The sequence below is a fragment of the Molossus molossus genome, unplaced genomic scaffold, assembly GCF_014108415.1.
Source record: "Molossus molossus isolate mMolMol1 unplaced genomic scaffold, mMolMol1.p scaffold_m16_p_13, whole genome shotgun sequence".
NCBI lineage: Eukaryota > Metazoa > Chordata > Mammalia > Chiroptera > Molossidae > Molossus > Molossus molossus.
The window spans coordinates 34,158,842-34,180,642 of NW_023425348.1; the positions used below are offsets into that span (position 1 = coordinate 34,158,842).

The following is a 21,801-nucleotide window of genomic DNA, read 5'->3' on the forward strand; positions in this document are numbered from 1 at the left end:
CTTCTAATTGATATCCCACAGAGTTTGAGAGTGCCATTGCCCCTGAAACCTTGCTAGTGCTGGATTTTATCAAGTTTACTCATTTTTGGCAACTTGAAGGGTAAATAGAAAATGTCTTCATTTTATTCTCTCATTTGAATGCTAGTTTGGCTAGCATTGTACATAATTCTAGGCTCAAAATTATTTTCTTTCAAATTTTGCGGTTATTGCTTCATGGCTGCTCAGCGCTCTGAAAGCCAATCGCATTTTTGTTTCTTGTAGGTAAATTGTTTTTCTCCTCTGAATACTTTTAGGCTTTTCTCTTTGTCCTTTTGGCTTCGAAATACCCTTAATATTTGTCTAAGTACAGATCTTTAAAAATTGATGTTGCCTGACACTTGGCAAGTCCTGTAAAATCTTGAGCTTTTCTATGGGTCGTGGAGATTTTCTTTTATTAGTTCTTAGTGGATCACTTTCCCACAATTCTTAGTGCTCTCCTGGCACTTCTTTTGAATGCAGGGAAGCACTTTCGAATATATCCTTTGTGTCTCTATATTATTCTTCTTGGGTTGTCACAATGAAATACCGTAACTGGGTTGCTCAAATGACAGAAATTTATTTTCTCACAGTTTTGGAGACAAGATCAAAGTGCTGGCCAATTCAGTTTCTAGTGAGAGCTCTCTTCCTGGCTTACAGATGACTGCCTTCTTGCTGTGTCCTCACAAGGAGAGATATCTCTGGTGTGTCCTTCTTATAAGGGCACCGCCCTATTGAATTAGGGTTCCACCCTTATAGCCTCATTTAAGCTGTCTTTATCACCTCTTCAGATACAGTCACAGTGAGGTTAGGGTTTCAACATATAAATTTGAGGGGGTGGTGGTGAGCAAAATTCAGTCCACAGGAATCTCTTATTTTTCCATGTTTCCATTCCTGATCTTTCTAAATATTCAGGGAGATCTCACACTTCTGGATAACATCCCCAGTTTTTGTCATATCCATTCTATTATTCATCCCATTTATTGAATCTTTAGTTTTACTATCATAATTCTAAATTTTCTTTCTTTCTGTTTTTTTTTTTTTTTTTTTTTTATCCTCACCTGAGGATATTTTTCCATTTTTTGTACAGATAGAGTGGGAGGGAGAGAGAGGAAGAGAGAGAGAGAGAGAGAAACATCGATGTGAAAGGGTCACATCGAGTGGCTGCCACCCGCACGACCAACCAGGGCCGGGGACAAACTGCAACCGAAGTACGCGCCCTTAGCGGGAACCGAACCCGGGTCTCTCTGGACCGCAGGCCGACGCTCCAACCGCTGAGCCAAACCGGCCAGGGCTCTTTCTGTTTGTTTGTTGTTTTTCCTTTGTCATAGCAGGTGTTTGTTCCTTTTTCACAGTAGCCTGCTACAATAACTCCAAGCATCTTTCTAAGGATGATGCTTGTTAGAATTTTTAACATGCTCTTTTATGTTCCTTGACCTGTCTTTTCTCTGAGGTCAATGTTTAGTTTGTTCCTAGTCCTTTTCTCTAGAGTTGTTGAATTTCCTCAAGTGTCTGGTGGTCCTTGGTTTTCCATTCACACCCACATTTGAAGAATAGATTCATTAGTAGCTATTTTGAGCTATCCATTTCCCTTACCCTTTATCCATTCCCCGTGATGAATGGAGGGTTAGTTGGGACTCTGTGAGTAGGACAGTGACTGCAGACTTCCCTATAAAGTGCTTGGAGCAGGCAGAGAGCAGACTTGGGGAACATCGTCCTCTCCACTCGGTCCTTCGCTCATCCCCAAAAGCCCCAATAAGGAGACTTTACTCCGATGCAGTCACAGTTGACAGGCTGGCAGGAACAGGTTTTCCTTTTTCCTCTCTGTCTGTGGAAGGTGACTGGTTACTTCCAGCCTGCTTTTCTCACAAGTCCTTACATCCCAGCAGCAGTCCTTATCAGGTAAGTAATTTTCTTCTTTAAAGTAAAGGTCTGTGTTTTATTCTCCCCACCAGCACCCTGCCTCCAATCCCCTACAGCTCTCTAACGTGCAGGGAAGAGAGAGGTCTGTTGTTCAGAGGGTAGTTTAAAGATTAGTAACCCTTGCCCTGGCCAGTGTAGCTCAGTGAGTTGAGTGTTGTCCCATGTACTGGAAGGTTGCTGGTTTGACTCCAAGTCAGGGCACATGCCTGGGTTTCAGGCTCAATCCCCAGTAAAGGGTGTGCAGGAGGCAGCCAATCCATGTTTTTCTCTCCCTTCTTCTCTCTCTAAAGAAAAAAAAAAAATTAATACCTTGGTGACTGCTTCACAACCCCCTCCTATTTTTTCTATTTGCTTCCTCTGAGCTAGGAGATTCTCTGCTCCTACCTTCAAAGTAATTTTCTCCTAAAATTGTTTGGAGTCTATTAATACTCTGCTCTACTAGTTGGATTCCAAATGCTTTCTATCCAGATTTTTATCATAACTTCTGCCTCCTCTCTTGTTTGCTGGTGCTGGTAAGGACTTATGATTTTAAATGCTATCTTTTCTGTCTTCTAAGGGATTTCTGGTGGAAGGGCAAGTGTATGTTTATGTGCAGTTTTCCATCTTGATTTGCTTCCCTCTTGTGCATATTATCTCTCCTCTTGATAATGAAATTTCGGACAACAAAGTGTGCTGTTGGAATACAGCTTCTTTGTTAATTAAAATAATTTCATTTAATAAAAAATGCCAGACACACATATTATTACTTTGAAGCCTCACAACAATCTTGTGATCGAGGCATCAAAATCCACGTTTGGTCAGTGAGGAAGCTAAAACTCAGGGAGGTTAATTGGATTAATTGATGTCATGCAGCTAATAAGAAGTAGATTTAAAGGCTGACTCCAAAATCTGCTTTATATCTCCATACATTGTTTAAATGTTTCTGTTATATTTGTTTATCTTTATAATATGTTTCTTGAAAGGAGGGGCCCTAGCTATAGTTTTTAAAAAGTTTTTATTATGAGGTCCCTGACAATGTTTTATAAGCAACAGTCGGTTTAAATTTGGTAAACCAACTAGGTAAAGCAGTTAATTACAATTATGCTTATTATCATGCTCATAATTATATATTAGAGTGGTACAAATGCTTTACTTGAGGTCTTTAAATGTTTTATTATGTCCACTAAATGAAAGATTGAGTTGCAAATCAAAATTAAAACTGAAGGAAAGGTCAAAGTTCAGCTTTGGGCTAGAGTTGTTATGGCAACTATCTGAGCAATAAGTCTGCCTGAACATAAGGGAGAACAAAAGGAAATACCTACTGATCTCTAATATTAGCTCTAGCTAATGTTTTTCTCTATTTCTTCACTATTGCAATATGTTGAGATGCTGAGAATTATAATTCTTTCATGTATTCCATTATATTCACTGCTGTATTACTTTCTTTAAGCCTGCCCCAAGAAAAGCCAACTTTCTGGGAGACAAAATTACATTGACATTCTAAGGACGGAGTAACTTGAGTTTATTCATATTGATCCCATTTGGTTCATCCATTCAACAAACGTTCATTGAGCACCTATGACAATTGGCTGCATAATAAAACCAGCTGGGACTTTTCCCAAAATACTACGATCAGATTTCACTCCTAGAGCAGTGGAGCTCAGGCCCATATATTTTTAAAGCTCCTCAAGCAATTAAGATGCATATGAAGGTTGAAAAACCACTGACCCATGATATAGTACAAACTGTGCTAACCACTAGGAATACAAATAAAAACAATTGCTAATATTTATTGAAACTATATGTCAAGTACTGTTCTATGTGCCATATATGTGTTAACATATTTAATCTCTCAACAACCCTAGAAGGTAGGTATTACTCCCATTTATAGATGAAGAAACGGAGGTACAGAGAAGATAAGCAATTTCGCCAAGGTTATGCATTTAGCAACCAGTAGAATCTGGCTGTGGAGTCCATGGTCACTACTCTGCAGACTATATAAGTTATATCACAGTCTAGTAAATAATGAAAAAACAGGAGATATGTACCAATAACACCAAAAGTGGGAGGTGGGGGAAGGATGTAGGGACAGGAAGGCTTCCTGTGGGAGGTGGTACCTCAACTAAGTAGAGGAAGTATAGAAAGCAGCAAGGAAAAGTGGGGAAAGAACTTCTCAGATTCCTGCTTTCTTTGCCTTGCTAGATAGCCTGCCTCCTCACCTCCCGGGAGTTCCTTCCCCCACTTCCCAAAACTGAAAACCCTGGAATGTCCACAATCACCCTAAACACGCCCAACATTTCAACTGGGAAGACTGAAGTCATGCACAATTACTCATGCAATCTTTCCTCCTGACAATAGATTCTTCTGTGTGCTTCTCATTCAAACATATAAAGCTCCACTCTGCTGTTTTCAAAAAAGCCTTTGTTGTAGGAACAATTCACAAACGTGTCAAACACACATTGGTTCCTCACCCCCTCTCCTGTCCCCTCACCTGATCTAGAGGCTAGAAAACAACCCCCTGTTTTGCCAGGGACCTGTGCCTGCTTGCCAACCCTGCCCAAATGGAAGCTCACCCTGCATTTCACATTGCTTCGCACCAAGTATGGCTCGAAGTTAGAGTTTGAGGTTAACCTCAGGGAGCATTTAGCCACACCTGCCACCTCTGCCTGGCCTCAGCGGCGGGAACAGACTTTCTGTTGAGGAAAGGGAAATACTCTGATGTTGCTAATTAAGTGTGGGAGGAAAGGGGGCCCTTTCCAGACACGGAAAGTACCAAGGAAGCACATTTTGAAAAGCAGCCTTTGTACCAACCAGCCCCACCATTCAGCTGAGCCCAGGCCAGGAGTGGAGGGAAAAATAATTCCTGCAGTCCGCAGGTCACTGTACCCAAGTGGCTTCCTCAGGAGGCCAGGCCCTGAGTGAGAGTCTGCAGGGAGAGAGGAGTCTCAGGAGCATGGCTGGAATCTGCCTACTCTCCCTGGTTGGCTTTGGCAAACCATGGGAGGCTGCCTGAAGTCGGCACATTTGTGGTGACTTAAGAGTCTATGTTAAAAAAGCCAAAGGCCTGGTTAGTAATTTAAGGGGTAAGGAAAGCAGGTCTCTTGAGGTGTGAGGTGGAGATTGCTCGGAGTCTGGTAATCTCACCGCAGCAGGTCCCTTGCCCACCCTGTGCTTATCAAACTGGGGGCTGATCTCCACATTAAGGATAGGACTATCTTAAATGCAGAGAAATGCTGCTGTCTGCCCTGCCCAGTTCCCTTAGGCTTGGCTGTCACAGGCCCGAGTAGAGTCTGTAGCGTCTGGGAGACTCAGGGTCCCGCAGTTGCTATTGGGAGAAGGGCTGAATTGCTACGAAAGTTGGATTTGGCCACTGTCTGGGAATTGGAGGCTTTCCCAAACAGGAAGGCGGTAGGGCCATTTGGCTGGGACCTTCAGCTCAAGAGGCTTCAGAATCTGGCTGCTGATCAGTGTAGGGGAATGAGAGGAAACCTGAGGGAGGGTGGCCCCAAAGATTGGGGACCTTAGAGTCTGAGATGTGACCAGAGCCACACTGAGGTTCCTGGAGAGCCTCTTTACATGGTCTGCCTTATTTTACAGGGGCTGGGACAGGTTCCCAAGACTCTAAATTGCTAAGACCAGGAAGTTGTGCTACTAGGATTTCTTATCAGGCAAGCTTCCCAGTCTCTCACTCCAATAACATTTTTGTGTCTGGGCAGACGAGGGGAAAATTCCTCCATTATTATATCACATGTTCAGGGTCCTTGGCGGCTATGCCTGTGGCGGCACATCTTTCTTTCCTTCCCTGCCTGCTGAAACCGGCTCTCCTTTAGAGAATCCTCAAGTGTCCAAGCTGAAAGGTTTCAGAGGCCATGTAGACCACTTCTTTCATTAGGCAAAAAAGGAAACGGAATCGGAGAGAAATGACTGGCACAAAGGCACGAGGCTAGTTAATGAAACCAGGTCTTCTGACGACCACTCCAGAACTTTTCCTGAAGACCACGCCCTATGTGCCGAATAACACTGGTGTTTCAGGAGCTCCTGCCCATCCCACATTGCTTCCCATTTTACTCGCTCCCAAGCATAGGGCCTTGAACTGGACCTTGTAACGTGGTAAAATGACTTTCTGGAAAGGGTCTACTATTCGGTATTTTGACAGCAAAGAAAACGTTAGGTAGAAAGGAGGAAGTTATCACAGCCAGAGGTTTCTCTAGTGAAATGCAGTTGGGCCAGGGTGGGAGAGCAAATTCCCCGACACTGAGGCCTTGCTGCTCAAAGTTGTCAGTGAGTATCATGTGGGAGTTCCACCCACACTTGCTGCATCTAAATCTGCATTTGCACCCTGACCAGTGTGGCTCCGTTGGTTGGGCATTGTCCTGTGAACCAAAAAGTAGATGTTTCTCTCTCTCCCCCATTCTCCCTTCCTTTCTCTTAAAAAATAAAAAAATATATTTAAAAAAAAATCTGCATTTTCATAAGATCCGTAGATGACCTGAATACACATTACAGTAGTAACTTTAAGGTAAGTCTCTGCAAAAAGCTCTCCCTATCCAGTTCCTGCCCAAATGCTTAACTTTCTTTCTCCCTCCCTCTTGTCCCTCCACCCGCTGGCCCACTCCTAAGTATTGTTCTGTTAATCTAGTTCTGCCTTTTCTTGAAATCTAAAGCCATGGGGCCGGGATGGGGGGTGTTATAGTTTTAAAGGGGACTTGAATGGAAATTTTTTAGAAAAATAAAGTATAGCCAATGTGAAAGAACTTTTGCAGTTCCAATGTCATGTTGTTAATATAGACGTATAAACATTTACTATGTTTATATTGGCTTGCTTGTAAAATCATCATCTTAGGTTATATTTAGGAGCTCGATGGCTTGGAAATAATACTGAGAAATTCTGAGAACAAAAATATTTTTCCCCTTAACTCTCTGGAAAATAAGTAGATCTCTTTTGAAAAATCCCAATAACATCTTTCCCTACATTATTATCCACCACTATGCATTTCTTCCTCTTACCTTTCTCTCATTATTTCTAGTTCAATTTTCTCATATCATTTTCATTTTTTAAAATAGAATTTTTCTTATTACTTACTCCTTATAGGAAAATTAAGAAATAAAGAAGGAAAAGAAGATACAACCAGAGTCATATAGATGTAGAAATAACTATAAACTTTTAATATAAAATTATCTTACACCTTTTGTGTATATATTTATTAAACAAAAAAGGGATAATTCAGAACACAATAATTAGTATCTACTTCCTTTTAAATGAAAGTATAAATTACTAATTTCTTTACCTCTGTGAACATAAAAATGAACATGATCATTTGTATTAAATTCTGCCCTGTGGATAGAATCATGCTTGACTTCATGTTTCTATTGTTGGATATATTGGTAGTTCAAACTTTTCTCTATTAAAAACAGTGTAGTACATCATTTATGGTTTTCTAAACTTAAAATTATTTAATTAAATTATAGATGCATAAATGTGTATTATTACTCTTGTGAAGAAAAATGTTTTTAAATACAGAAAATACTCAATTCTTTTTGACCATCATTTTCAGCCCTGGTTCCCTTCTCACCTTCCCAGAGGTAATAACTATGAACACTTTCTGTGCATTTAATACTTATATATGTAGCCATAGGAAACAAATTACTATTCCAGGTTGTTGCTTTGTTGGTGGTTATTTTTTACACCAATGGTATAATACAATACCTAACATTCTTCAAATTGCCTTTCTCACTAAACAATCAGTTTTGGAGTGCTTTCTGTATTCATTCTTCTAGATCTTCATTCATTTTAGTTTTTTTTTTTTTTTTTTCTCGATATTTTGTTCAGATAGAGTGAGAGGGAGAGAGAGAGAGAGAAACATCGACATGAAAGCGACACATCGAGTGGTTGCCACCCACACGACCCAACCAGGGCTGGGGACAAACTGCAACCAAGGTACGTGCCCTTAGCGGGAACCGAACCCGGGTCTCTCCGGACCGCAGGCCAACGCTCTAACCGCTGAGCCAAACCGGCCAGGGCTTTTCATTTTAGTTGTTACATGGTATTCTGTGTTATGAATATACCATGGTTTATTTAGCATGTGTTGTATTAATTGGCTTTAGGCTGCTTCCATTTTTTCTCTCTTATAGGAAAAACACACATCGTTTTTTTTGTGTACGTGTGTGAGTCTCTTGAGTAGTTTCAGAGGAGTGGCATTGCTGGATCTTAGGATCATCTACTTCTTCCTGTGTGTGAATGAGAGAAAAAAACTCTTGAAGGTCCTGGAGACAAAAGCATAGCTTTTAGAAGCCTGAAAAACGATTCCCCCTTTCCCCATATTTTGTCTTTGGCTTTCAGTATTATCTTGAGGTTTCTAGCTAGGGTGAATGGGTTCAACTGAAAAAGGAAACGACATGCCAGGCTTTGGGGGAAAATAACGAGCACGTTTGGCTGACTTTCAGATCTGCCTACTCTCTCCTGGGAGGGAATGCCTATGATGCGAGTAGAGGGAAAACCCTCTCCTTCCTCCCTTGTTCAGGTCGCCTCACTCCCACTACAGCTCCGCGAATCCAATTGTTAGCTCGGCTTTTGATGGTGCACATGGGGGACAGAGCATAGATGCTAAAAGGACTTTGATAAATGTCCTTGTGAAAGGGAACAGACATCTATTCATGGAGATGTAATAACAGGTACAAGCCATGCACTCTATACTACCAAGTGCAACTTAGTGTCAGGCAAACTGAGTACAGTCAGGTGTACTGCTGAGTGAATAGTAAGCCCTCCTTACCTTTCATTTGAACTAGTGCCCCAGGTTTTTACTTGGTTTCCTCACCGATAGTCTCTCCCTTTCAATCCATCCAGTTGACTGCTGATAAACTAATCTCAAGACCACTTTCATGGTATTTGTAATCTTGTTCATTCCCTTCTTTTATTCTGCCCAGTAAACGTCTCCTCATCCTTCAAGACTCAGCTCAATAATATTATGAAGGTAATCATTTGCAATGTACAGGTGTATCAAATCAACACATGTTACACTTCACATTCACAATCGTTACAAATCAATTATATCTCAATACAGTTGGGGAAAAAAAGATTCGGCTCTAACTTGTATGTGTTGAGCACATACCATAGACCAATCACCTCTTCTAAAAACTTCCCCTTACTCTAGGCTCTGTGACTCCCTCCCTGAAATTTTTCTCTTGTAATAGGTCCTATTTTATTATGATTACTTATTTATTCTTCTGGCCTACCTATACCCCAAACTAAAAGTTCTTAAATTATAGTGCCTCTATCTTATGAACCTTTGCATCCCTAGCACCCAATATATACATGCTTGATGCTTGATGCTTGATAAATGTTTGCTCAACTCAGAGAACAAATAAACAAGCTCCTAGAAGTATGTACACTGGTTTTCAGTGTACTTTTAGAATTTGGAGGTTAATTATTGCATAGAGAGAGAAGAAACTATATTAGGTGGCTGGAGCAGAGATAGTCTTGAGGTGACTTGTTCAAGATCCTGAGAGAAGTAGCTAGCATTTGCCTAAAGCCCTTTGATCACTTCCTGATGCTCTTAGGATAAAGTTTAACTATTTTAACTTGACTTGTTAAGGTTCCACATGGCCAGGAGGAACCTCACCAGCATCTTTTCACATCATCCTTCCTGGAGCTCTTTACACTTCAGGCACAGTCATTTCTTTGTTCCTCAAGGGTACCAGGCTTCCTCATCAACGATCACCCACACCCTCACTTCCTTGTTAATTGCCACTCATCCTTCAGATCTCGGCTTAGCTGTCACTGCCTAGGGAGGCCTTCCCTCAGCCATGCAGGAGGCTAGCTCAACCTACTGTATGCTTGCATAGTGCTTTGCATTCTCCCTTTGTAACATGCATTATTATTGTAACTTGATAACTAAGTGCGTAATTACTGAATTTTGTTTTTCACTCCCCATCTCCTAACTCCAGACTATAAGGTCTATGAGGGCAGGATCTGCATCTGTTCTGTTCACTGCTTTATTGAAGGGGCTCTACCTACATTATTTCATTGTGTCACAATCCCGTGAGATATCCTCATTCCCCTAGTTGACAAAGGAGATGTGTGGTAGAGTCAAGCCTTGAGCATAGTCCCATCTGCACTAGTGAAGGATTAAAAGGGCTAGACATTCATTTATTTGGGATTTAGATCCTTGGGACCTGAACTAGAGTCCCAGTTCTACCACATAGTAGGTTTCTAATTCTGGGTGAGTCTCCTCATTGGTACAATAGAAATATTATTTACCTTACCTACCTCACAATTTTCCTTAGAGGGAATGAAATAACATGTATGACGTGGCTGGTAGGCCATAATCGACTCTACAAACACAAGTGAAACAAACAGCATTTCATCAGGATCAAGTTCATAACGGCTGCTGCTTATCTGGCCCACCCAGTCTGGATATCAGTTTCTTAAATAAAATGGTCAGTTTGGAGACACTGAGTCCAAATGTCTCTGTATGTTATCTAGAGACAGTTGTTAGCCCAGACTTGTATTGACAACCAAAAGATTAATTTAGAATAACATTCATATTACAAGATGGAAACTATACATTTAGCTTTTACATAAATATAACTAAAAGACGATGAATAATATGCAGTGTGTTTCTGGTATTTAACCTCTTGTCCTTGCTCACTAAGGAACCGAGAAAATGGTTAGGCAGGTATAGTTAATGATTAGCATTAATGGTTACGAGCTTAGACTTTGGAGTCAGAGAAACTTGGGTTCAATTCTCTCTGCTTTACATTTACCAACAAAGAGGCCTTTAGGCAAGTTATTTAACTTCTCTGTTTTATTTCTACATCTTTAAAATGTATCTGTCCCTCAGACTGTTGTAAGGGTGAAAACAAGGAATGTAAGTAAGTGCTGGGACATAGGACACGCTATGTAAATGTACAGTTGTTATCACCATCTCAGTCTGCTTTCCTTCCTGGCTCACCAGTCCCTCTACACCCATTTGTCCCATTTTTTTCCCATGACACTTGGAATGATGACTTTCAGGTGTCCCCATCTTAAATGCCAATGCCAGGACCTCTGCCTTTCACTCTGCAACTGCTCCCAGTGAAGCCAAACTTACATAAATGGGGCAGCTCTCCTCCCGTGCACTCGAACTGTGAGGGAAACTTATTCTCTCCAGCTTTAGATGACAAAAGGATATGCAATTTGGAGCCGCAGTAAAAAGGGAGTTTAACTGTTTAATCATTCCATGGCTGCTATCACATTGGTTATATCAGTGATTTGATTCCTTATTCACTTTAAAGCAGGAGTTTTTCTGTAATTTTGAAGTAGAAGTCAGAGATTCGAGCATTGTATTTTGGTTTGTGCATGTGTTTTCACCTTAAATGCACTTACTGAGACCTTACTGTATTCTCTTTTCTGGGGAGGGATACAAAGATGAATAGATTATGTTTCCTGCACAGGAACTTCAATACTAGGAAGGAGATAGACAAGGACACAACAGTGGAAGGGAGTGAACATTAGGGCAGTAAGGTCGACCTGGTGTGGCACCCTCTGTTCTGGACTGGGAATAGTGGACAGGCACTGGGGTAAGGGAATAAAAAGGTTCGCGTACGGGGTGCTGGGGTAAGGGAGTTAAAAAATCATGGGTATGGGAGTTAAAAGATCATGGGCACTAGATTGGGCCTGAACTTGGACTTGTTGAACTACCCTGAGCAAGGCACTTGCCCTCTCTGAACCAATTTTCTGTGAAAAAAGAGAATAATGCTTATTATCGCAGAATATTGTTCTGAGGATCACCTGAGATACAGTACCTACCAAGCACCATGTCAGGCTAATTGCAGATAATAAATATTAGCCCCTATAAATCTCATTATGATTAATAGACCAAGACATAGATAGTATTAAAATCTTGTCAGCATCTAGGTCATGGAAGAGGCTGAAGGAAAGAGTCTTAATGCTCATCTCAGCTGCATGGTGGACATGGTGCATTTTCTCAGCTACGCAAATGTGAAGCCCTTCTGCTAAACATTTGCCACTGTTCTGACACAGATGATGATGTCCTGTGGTCACTCCCCTACCCTGGTGAGAGGGTAGGTGGTGGTTTCGTGCACACCCCACCCAAGATGGTGGATTATCTGACGGTAACAGAGAAACAGGAAGCTTGGTGGTTTCAAATTGAGCAAAGAGGCTACGTGTTTTACAGTAAATAATTCTTTCATTTCTATCAGTCCCTTGACCAAACACTGAGCGAATTGTGATGGGGAATGATAAGGAAGCCAAGACACCGCTTTTGGAAAAGCTGCAAGCCCCCTTGACGTTGGAAGCACATCCTGTCCTCCCCAGCATCTGAATGAGATGATGGCCGCAGACAGGCTTAGGGGCAGAATGACTGCTTTGGCAGATGGATGGAAGTAGGCCCTATTACGAGGGATCCCTTGATGAATCTCTCATTTGATTTGACCAAATTAGAAAAGTAATCTAGATTTACATACTCGGTTATGTGGAAGCTCACTCAGCTCATTTATTATGAAACTCTCTGATTTATGGGAAATATGGGGTTCCTAGGAGGAGGAAATGAGACAATTTGTGATGAAATGGTTATTATTCATATGAAACATCACCATGATTTTTCCTCTGTTTCTATAAGCATTATTCTCATAAGGAAATTATAACACCTAAAGGCTTCATTGGTATTAATATGGTTGTATCTATGTTTATGATGATGATGATGATTGTAACAGTGGGTCCCATTTTTAAGATTCTAGTTTAGGTCATGGGGACCCCCTGGGCTTCATTTCAAATTGATTGGCCCTGGGAAAGATGCTTATATTCCGTTTTTAGGCTGTAAGCTCCATAAAAATAGAGGTCTTTTCTATCATCTTCAGGACTGTATCTTACCCAGAGCCCAGCACAGTGTCCAATACATGATGGGTGTTCCATCAATATTGTTGAAATATTTAATTCAACAGGTATTAACTGTTCTAATACTCACAACAACCCTGAAAGCGCAATACGATTAGCTGTAGTTTGTGAACAATAAAGTTGACCTGCTTGTTTCAAAGCTATCTACAGATTTATGTAATGGAGTGTTGCAGAGGTGGGAGAAATTTGCTCTATGATTATATGATTTCAGAGCATAATATGGGAGAATTAAAGAGAATAACATTGTTATGTGAAGATTCTTTTTATGTTTCCACAGAGTGGGAGGGAGTAGCTCTGTTGGCCGTTTGAATAGAGAAGGAACTTGAAACCATGTTTATGGGGAAAGGTGGAATCAAGTGGAGATGTCTAGTCTGGAGAAGAGAATGGCTGGGGACATAAAAACCATCCCCACAGAGCCCAGGGGTCAACTCAGAGCAGACTAGACTGTCTTGATCTACGTAGGCCAAGGGGACAGAACATAGTGCAAGTTTTAGGGAAACCGATTATGGTTCAACATAGGGAAGAATCTTCTGGCTCCTTCTGCTGTTTAAAAATAGAATAGACCATCTTAGAGGTAGTAAATCCCCTGTTGGTGAAGATGTCCAAAGTAAGATTACATGATCACTTGACAGGGGTATTGTAAAAGGGATTTAAACATTGGCTAAGGGGAGAAAGGCACGAGGCTAAATGAATATATCCTTGATGTCTCCTAAAATCTATAATTTTATAATCCTATATTTGAAATTTGTAAAGATGGTATCCAGAAATGAATATTTTAAAAAGGAAAGTAAGTGATAGATTAGGTCAGATTCTGTTAGTTTATAAGGTCCTCTAGAGAAGAATATCTGTCTATGTGAAACAGCACTGTGTTCCCAAACCCATTACCATGCCTGGCCCACAGTATGCATTCATTAACACAAACTAAATGAATCAATTGGAATCTTGGGTACTGTGGAGAACCAACCTACCAAGCTCTGAGCACCAACATACCAAGAAGTTATGGAGTGTGGTAGGAATAAAAACAGGACCAGATCAACTTTCCTGTTTCCCTTGCCTATGTAGATTATAAATTTGGTCTAAAGGGAAATATTTCCTTTTATCTGTGTTTTAAATGTTGGAATCACAGAGAGTCTTTGCCTTGATATGAGTGTTTTCTGTTGGCCTCACTAATTCAGAAACTGTCTGCGAGTAGACCACACAAAAGTAAACTTTTGGAATGCTGGAATGAGAAGACCGGCAGGTGACTGAGAGATGCTCTCCTCTACCTGCAGGAGTCATGGGGACATGGGCAGAAAACTATGATCCAACATGGGGAGCCACCCCCCAGAGGTGACGCTGGAGAAACCCCAGAGGGAGACAATGATTGTGTCTGGCACTTATCAGGGTGTCAATGCACATACAGCAAAGAAAGGAACAAATGGAGCAGGTTGGTGTCCAGGAGCAGTGCTAGATTCGGGACCTGAAAGCCTGGACTCTCCTTTGGATATGCCTGTCCCTCCCTGCCTGTGTGACCCTAACATGTTCCCTATCCTCTCTAGCTATCCTCTGAGGCCACATGGCATTCAAACAACTCTCCTATTTGGGAGATAGCTGTTACAGAGACAGGAGAGCATGAGGTTCGACTGGTTGGTAACAGTGGAAGTTGGTAGCTACAAGAGCCATTCTAAAGGGGAAGTGGTCAAGGATAACACCTAGACTTCCGATTTAGGCAGCAGGGTGGATGGCACTGATATTTGCTGATACAGGAACAAGCAAGCAGGAGTGGTTTTCAGAGGAAGCTAATGAGCCACACCTTGTGTTCCCAGAAGCCCACACGCTCAGAAAGATCTGGGCCCTTTGCCTCTTCCCCTACCTCCTTGAGTGAGAATGGGCCCCCTGCATGAGAGGGTGAGCAGTTCAGGTAGCTCAACCATGACAGAGTACCCTGGTTCTGCTTCCTGGTGCTAGAATGCCTCAGGAGCTGGTGTAACTGACTTAGATCCCTCCATCCATCTTTTGTCTCATTACTAAGGCAGTTCTGGGACCCACGAACCTAAAAGTAAGATTACATGGGGAAGCTTTAGAGTTAGAAGCTGGTTTCCTGCCAGAGTTTTACTTCATTTAGTGCACTCGCCCACACTCTCCCTGATTTCCAAAGGCCTACAGCGGGCTTGACTCCTGCAGTCGATGGCAGTGCCTACAGACTTTGGAGCCAAATCAATGAAACTAGGATAAAAAATGGAGCTCCCTGAGGACTGGGTGGCTGGAAACATCCAGCTGAGTGGCAGACCGAGCGAATGGCAGGACAGGGATCAATATGTAATGGATAGAACAGGGCTCCCATTGAGTGGGCACTGAGCTACCACTGGTCTCAGCTTCAATTAAGTGCTGTGGGTCTGGATATAGTGCGCTGACCCCAGTAACCACTAGAGGATAGAAAACCACTGATATCCCATGGTGCCTACTGAATATTGCTGTGTTGAGAATACATTTATTACTTTTGTTTCTAATAGCGAAAGCAATATATACTCATGGCAGGAAATTTAAGAAATTCACAAAAGAAAAATACTCAACTGTAATCCCATTAGCCACGCTAGTCATTTGATGAATATTTACTGAATGCTGACTAGTAGAGGCATAATTTAAGGCCCACAACAACTCCAATATTTAGGTAGTATTATTATTCCCTTTTAATCAATGAAGGAACTGCGGTTCAGAGAGGTTGAGATTTGCCTGAGGACATGCAGCTGGCAAGTGGTGAAGTCTGGATTTGAACCTAATGCTGTATCCCATTTTCTCATTTTTCTTTTTTTTTTTAATTTTTAATATTTTTTTTGTTACAGATGTTTCTCCTTTTTTACCCCATTGGCATCCCCCTCCTCATCCCCCCACCCCGTCCCTGGCTTTGTTGTCCATGTCCATTGGTTATGCATACATGCATAAAGTTCTGTGGTTTATCTCTTCCCAATCCCACCACCCCCTCTTCTGAGGGATGTCAGTCTGTGCCCTACTTCCATGTTTCTGGGTCTACCGTATTCCTCAGACTGTTGTGTTCATTATATTCCGTATATAAGTGAGATCATGTGGTATTTGTCTTTTTCTGCTTGGCTTATTTCACTTAGGATAATACTTTCCAGGTCCCTCCATGTCGTCTCAAAGGATAAGAGATCTTTCTTTCTTACCGCTGCATAGTACTCCATTGTGTATATGTACCACTGCTTTTTTATCCATTCGTCTACTGATGGACACTTGGGCTGTTTCCAGATCTTAGCTATTGTAAATAGTGCTGCTATGAACATGGGGGTACATATATTCTTTCTGATTGGTGTTTCAGGCTTCTTAGGGTATATTCCTAGAAGTGGGATCACTGGGTCAAATGGAAGTTCAATTTTTAATTTTTTGAGGTAACACCATATTGTTTTCCACAGTGGCTGCACCAGTCTGCATTCCCACCAGCAGTGTACTAGAGTCCTCTTTTCTCCACACCCTCGCCAACACTTGTTGTTTGGTGATTTGTTGATGGCGGCCATTCTGACAGGGGTGAGGTGATACCTCATTGTTGTTTTAATTTGCATCTCTCTGATGATTAGTGATGTTGAGCATTTCTTCCTATGTCTCTTGGCCATTTGTATGTCCTGTTTGGAGAGGTGTCTATTCAGCTCCTCTGCCCATTTTTTAACTGGGTTCTTTGTCTTCCTTTTGTTGCGTTGTATGAGTACTCTATATATTTTGGAAATTAACCCCTTATCTGATGTATCATTGGCAATGATGTTCTCTCGTACAGTGGGTTGCCTTTCCATTTTGATGATTGTTTCTTTTGCTGTGCAGAAGCTTTTGAGTTTGATGTAGTCCCATGTGTTCATTTTTTCCTTTGTTTCTGTTGCCTTAGGTGATATATTAGTGAAAATTCTGCTGCATATGGTGTCCAAAATTTTGATGCCTACATTTTCTTCTAGAATTTTTATGGATTCACGGGTCACATTTAAGTCTTTTATCCATTTTGAGTTTATTTTTGTGTATGGTTAAATTGATGGTCTAGTTTCATTTTTTTGCATGTAGCTGTCCAATTTTCCCAACACCATTTATTAAAGAGGCTGTCTTTACTCCACTGTATGCTCTTGCCACCTTTGTAAAATATTAATTGAGCATATCGCCTTGGGTCCATTTCTGGGTTTTCAGTTCTGTCCCACTGGTCTATATGCCTGTTCTTGTGCCAGTACCAGGCTGTTTTGATTACAGTCGCTTTGTAGTATAACCTGATATCTGGTATGGTGATCCCACCTACTTTGTCCTTCTTTTTCAAAATTGCTGTGGCTATTCGGGGTCTTTTTTGGTTTCATATAAACTTTTGAAGTATTTGTTCTAGTTCTGTGAAATATGTTATTGGTAGTTTGATGGGGATTGCATTGAATCTATAGATTGCTTTGGGTAGTATGGACATTTTAATGATGTTAATTCTTCCAATCCATGAACAAGGTATGTGCTTCCACTTTTTTATATCTTCCTCTATTTCTTTTTTCAGTGGTCTGTAGTTTTCTGCAAGTAGGTCCTTTACTTCTTTGGTTAAGTTTATTCCTAGGTATCTTAATTTTTTTTGCCACGATGGTAAATGGGATTGTTTTTCCACTTTCTCTTTCTGTGAGTTCATCATTGGTGTATAAGAATGCCATTGATTTCTTGACGTTAATTTTGTATCCTGCTACTTTACCAAATTCATTTATTAAGTCTAGTAGATTTTTGATGGAGTCTTTAGGGTTTTCTATGTACAATATCATGTCATCTGAAATAATGACAGTTTCACTTCCTCCTTTCCAATTTGGATCCCTTCTATTTTTTCTTCATGTCTGATTGCTGTGGCTAAGACTTCCAGTACTATGTTAAATAAGAGTGGCGAAAGTGGACATCCCTGTCTTGTTACTGTTCTTAAGGGAAATATTTTTAGTTTCTGCCCATTGAGTATGATGTTGGCTGTAGGTCTTTCATATATGGCCTTTATTATGTCGAGATATGATCCCTCTAGTCCCACATTGCTGAGCGTTTTTATCAGAAATGGATGCTGGATTTTGTCGAATGCTTTTTCAGCATCTATGATATGATCATGTGGTTTTTATTCTTCATTTTGTTTATGTGGTGTATCACATTTATTGATTTGCGAATATTGTACCAGCCTTGCATCCCTGGAATGAATCCCACTTGGTCATGGTGAATACTTTTTTTGATGTATTGCTGGACATTTTCCCATTTTTCTTGATCCATGGATAATACTAGAGGGGATGCCACTTTGTCAAATGATCTCAGTTTGCATATGGGAAATACTACACAGCAAAAAGGTACTGCATGAAGAGGATGAAAAAAAATGCGTCTTATCTTTCAAGTTTTGACATACTTTCTGCAATTTTGTAAACTCATCCATTGCAAAAGTAGTGTACTGATTCTTTGCTTTTTCTGACAACCCAAACAGAAAGCAACGTTTCTTCTATTACTTGGCTTGAGGCTTCCTTCTGCTTCTGCCCAAGACAGGCTGTGGTTAGCACTCACGGCTTAACCTCTTCCTCCTGCAAGCCCCTCTTTGAAGTAGAACATTTTGTCTCGACCATTTTGACACAGTGAACATTCTGTGACCCTAACTATCAAACCAATCACTTATAAAAAGTGAAAAAATAATGTAACAGCCTTACCTCCTTTCTAAGCTTCACCATCTCTCACCACATCTCTGACTCCAGCCCCATTCCTGAATACCCCATCTGATCCTCACTCTATCTTGACATCAGGGTGAGTTTCTTCTGATTTTTAAAAAAATATTGAAGTTCTTTTCTTTTTTTTAGTGCTCAGTGAGGATATTTTTGTTGTTGTTTTAGAGAGAGAGGAAGGAAGAGAGAGAGAGACATTGATGTGAGAGAGAAAAATTGATTGCCTCTTGTTCTCACCCCAACTGGGATCGAACCTGCAACATTTTGGTGTACCAGATGATGCTCCAACCAAATGAGCAACCTGGCCAGGGCTTAAAGTTCTTTTATTAGATGCAAACACATTTAGCACTAGTATGTCTTCTTAATGAATTGACTGTTTTGTCAATATGAAATAACCTTATTCATGTCTGGTAATACTCCTTATCAATAAAATAAAATTTTTATTGAATTAATTGGGGTGACATTGGATAATAAAATTATATAGGTTTCAAGTATATGAGGATATTTTCAAAGTTGAAAATGTAATGCTTTATTCTTTAGCAAAATGGATTAAGTGTGAATGTCAAAATATCACTAGCATTGCCCTGGCTCAGTGGTTAGAGCATTGGCCTGTGGACAGGAGGGTCTTGGGTTTGATTCTCAGTCAAGGACATGTACCTGGGTGGCAGGTTCGATCTCTGGCCCTGATTGGGGAATGTGCAGAGGCAACCAATCAATGTGTCTTTACCACGTTGATGTTTCTCTCTCACTCCTCTCTCTCACCTCCTTCTCCCCTCTCTTACACTCTCTCTAAAATCAATAGGAAAAATATCATCCAGTGAGGATTAACAACAACAACAACAACAAATCACTAGCATCAAAATGACCTCAGCAAAACATCATGTACCCTGTATCGAATCCTGACTACCCAGCTTTGTCCCCAGCCAGTCTCTCGCTGACAGCTTTAAACACTTCCACTATTAGCTGGCCCTGACCTTGGGCAAGTCATGTAACTTCCTTGACCCTCAGTTTCCTTGTTTTAAGTGGGAAATAATAATAATATCTATTTTATAAGGTTGTTGTGAGATCAAATACTTGTAATGCTATGTTTTCTGAAGGTCTGAGAACATGATCTGATATATTTCAGGCACTAGTAAATGTTAGCTACTAAGACAAATGGAGTTGTCTGTACATCTTGTCACATCAAGGGCCAGTAGTCAAGATATATTTCTTTAAAAAATAATTTAAGTCCTGGACTGCTGAGTTTGGCTCAGCAGTTAGAGTGTTGGCCCATGGACCAAAGAGTCTTGGGTTCGATTCTAGTCAAGGGCACATATCTCGGTTTCATTTTGTCCTGGCTCTGGTCCGGTTGTGCGAGAGGCAATCAGTTGATGTGTCTCTCTCACATCAATGTTCCCCCCTCCCCTTTCTCCTCCTTCCCCTCACTCTATCTGAATAAATAAAAAAATATCCTTGGATGAGGATTAAAAAAATAATAATAATTTAAAATGTTAGTGGTTTTTCTGTTTTATTTATTGGCATTGCTGAGTAGTTTTTAAAATTGCACCTGCACAGTTTGCTTACAGTTATATATTGAATAGACTTCTGTGGGCTAGCCTAGAAACCCCAATAACCATTTATAACACTGTTTGTGTGTGTGTGTGTGTGTTTGTGCACACACGCTTGTGTGCACATCTGTCTGTTGGCAGCTAAAACAGCACCAAGTGTTAGACAGGTGGAGCCAGACCAGACTTTGGTTTAGCAACCTTGGTACTTGAGTTCTGGCTAAGAAATGATTCAGAGCCAAGACTCAAACTATAAGAGAAAGTTTATTTAGAAAGTCACAAATGTAGAAGAAAGAGGCTCAGGAAATAAGTTACAGAGGCAAAAGGGGCCCCCTTGGAGCCCATGAGAGAAAGGTAAATGTAACAAACCTGGTGGGGAAGAGAGGGGGATGGAAAGGCTCTGGCGTGCTCCCAGGAGGGAGAGGAACTGGGTCCTCTGTCCTAAGAGCTTTTTTTAAAAAAATATGGTTTTTTTGCTCTGGCTGGTTTAGTTCAGTGGTTAGAGTGTCGGCCCATGGTCCACAGAGACTTGGATTTGGTTCCTGCTAAGGGCACGTACCTCAGTTGCGGTTTGTCTCTGGCCCCATTTAGGGTCAAGTGGGTGGCAGCTAGTTGATGTGTCTCTCTCACATCGATGCTTCTTTCTTTTTTTCTCCCTCTCTCCCTCTTGCTCTATCTGAAGATGAATGCAAAAATGTCCCCGGGTGAGGATAAAAAAAATATATAGTTTTTATTGATTTTTTTTTTTAGAGAGAGAGGAAGGGAGAGACAGAAACATCGATGTGATAGAGATGGGCTGCCTCCTGCATGCCCCCTACTGGGGATTGAGCCTGAAACCCAGGCCTGTGCCTTGACCAGGAATCAAACCGGGACCTCTCAGTCCATGTAACAATGCTCCATCCACTGAGCCACACTGGTCAGGCTGTCCTAAGGGCTTTTAAGGGTGGGGATTTTAGGAGAGGTCCCAGGGAGGAGCTCAATAGAATATTTACCAGTTTCCACAACCCTGAAAGGGTTGTGTCCTTTCAGGGTTGTGTTCTCCACTGATTAGTCAGTTCCAGGGGGTCATTAGTCCATGCAGCTGGTCCTGAGGCAGCCATGGTGTCACTTGTCTGGTTTAGCTGCTTTTCTGGGCCTGGAGCTGTTATATTGAGGCCTTTGATATTATCCCTAGGAGTTCATGCTCAAGGGAGTGGTTGTGAAAGGGTCTCACCTGGGAGTCCCAGGAGGCCACTTATCGGCCTCTTGTTCCTCCTCCAAGGGGATCTAATGCATGGTTAGCAACATCCGGGGAGGAAAGGTCAGGAGAGGGTCTGAAACTCACAACCAATGATATGAAAGGTCAGGGAGCTTAAACTGCAGGACCATCAATATGCTAGGGGAGGAGAGTTCACCCTGGGGGCTAGGTCCTTGTTTTCCCAGTTTTGCCCATTGCTAGGCACCTGGGGCTTTTCACCCTGGTGACCTTCTGTACCTGGCCCATCATCTTGCTCTGCTCATGCCTGTCTAACTGCCTACCACATATCTACCTACATGTATATATATATATATATATATAAACACACACAAACACATCATTTTTGCCGTGAATTTTTAGAGAACAGTTTTTATGTAATATATCTAGTTTATTTTATAAGTTTATTTTCTTTCTATTTATTTTTCATTTCCAAACATTAGCAGCTAAAGCATTGTCAAGATTCAGCATGTTCTTGAGTAGCATGTCAAGGATTTGTATTTTATTCCCTGTGTAATGAGGAGCCACACACAGCTTTAGAGG

General features: G+C 41.2%; 1 long non-coding RNA gene across 9 annotated transcripts in view; it reads left to right on the forward strand.

The window, feature by feature from the left end:
• The window catches only part of LOC118628119, an 80,644-nt gene that overhangs the window by 12,664 nt on the left and 46,179 nt on the right, over positions 1–21,801 (forward strand). Inside the window, exon 1 of one of the 9 annotated variants that reach the window (XR_004959243.1) lies at positions 2,299–2,450. The exons of 5 other annotated variants lie outside the window; for them this stretch is intronic. This is a non-coding gene — a long non-coding RNA (uncharacterized LOC118628119). Of the gene's footprint in view, positions 1–2,298; positions 2,451–6,413; positions 6,437–14,180; positions 14,238–18,404; positions 18,563–21,801 lie in introns of those variants that run through there. 3 more of the 9 variants (XR_004959245.1, XR_004959246.1, XR_004959244.1) reach the window with 3 other exon arrangements.